Genomic DNA, 1,468 nt, shown 5'->3' with positions numbered 1-1,468 from the left:
GGAAGATGTAGTACAACCCCCAAGCCGAGAGAGAGAGGAGAGAGCGAAGAAGGAGAGAGAGAGAAGGATGAGACAAGAGAAGAGAGAGAAGAGAAGGAGAGAGAGAGAGAAGAGAGAGGAGAGATGAGGAGAGAGAGAGGAGAGAGAGAGAGAGAGAGAGAGAGAGAGAGAGAAGGAGAAAGAGAGAGAGAGAGGAGGAGAGAAGAGAGATAAGAGAAAAATTAGAGAGAGACGGACAAAGAGAAAGATGAAGGAGAGAATGAAGGCAGTTGGACAGGAACCAAATGACTGAGCCTGACTGAGGGAGGGAGGAAGGGCAACCAAACAAATTGGAAGGGAGTTCAATAACATATTAACTTATCCTAAAGAAGACGGGAGAGAAAGAGGTTTTAGTATGGAAGAGGAGGATGTTTTGAAGAGAAAGAACATTTTGTCACTTTTTATAGGCCTAGGTGAGATTGAATAGATAAAAGAGAGAGAGAGAGAGATAGAGTGGTGGTAAGAGGAGCACAAGAAAAAGCCCACAAATCTTGTTTAATAATCCTCTGTGTGCCAGCGCTGATGATTCATGCAGAAATCGAAATGAATTTGGAGAATTGGAAACTGACATTGTTATAATCATGGGGACATTCAGTTAGGGCTGGCTAGTAACAGACATCCTCCAATGAGACAATGTTCTGTGTGTGACAGCGAGGACGAAGAGAGAGAGGGAGAGCAAGCGTAGTTACCACAAGGGTAGCACATGACGTCCATCTCTCCTCCCCACCCCTGCAGCCCTCCTCTCCTCCACACAGAGACATAAGCACCATGGTAGACTCAATTTGCCATTTTCTGCTGTCACCATTTTACTTAGATAAATATTTTCCTCTCTGGCTTCTTTGCCATCATTGCTCGGCAGGCTCATCCTTCACACTAGCATCCATCAACAGTGGGCAGCAGATGGCTTGTAATTGGAATCCAACCAGGGGAGTTGTCGTTTGTTGAACCTCGTACTTCCCACTCTAGACAGTTCATGACAAGCACCTAAAATATTGCCGTTGAAAATTTGGCGACGGATGAGGGCCGGGTTAGTAATGAGGAGAGGAGGTAGGAGTCGGATCAGAGACGCAGGTCACAGAGTTGGCCCACCGCCACGTCTCCTCTCTCTCTCTTCTCTCTCTTCTCTCTCTCTCTCTCCTCTCTCTCTCTCTCTCTCTCTTCTCTCTCTCTCTCTCTCTCTCTCTCTGCTTCTCTCTTCCTCTGAGTGTTACTGTGGGTAACCTCATCGAACCCCACACCCACTATAAAACCCACAGGCCGGGCTCCAAAGTGACCTAAACATCACCTCCCTCCTGAGTGACACAGCCTATGCCCCCAGTGCTAAAGTTTGCAACATTGGAGTGTTGGCGTCTTGGGGACCTGTGAGACATGGGGTATTTGTTAGACCTCAGATGCGAGATCGAAGTTGTAATAAAAAATGCCGCTATGG

The sequence above is a fragment of the Salvelinus sp. IW2-2015 genome, unplaced genomic scaffold, assembly GCF_002910315.2.
Source record: "Salvelinus sp. IW2-2015 unplaced genomic scaffold, ASM291031v2 Un_scaffold3270, whole genome shotgun sequence".
Classification (NCBI taxonomy): domain Eukaryota; kingdom Metazoa; phylum Chordata; class Actinopteri; order Salmoniformes; family Salmonidae; genus Salvelinus; species Salvelinus sp. IW2-2015.
The sequence above is the reverse complement of the archived record's forward strand: the minus strand, read 5'-3'. Positions refer to the sequence as shown.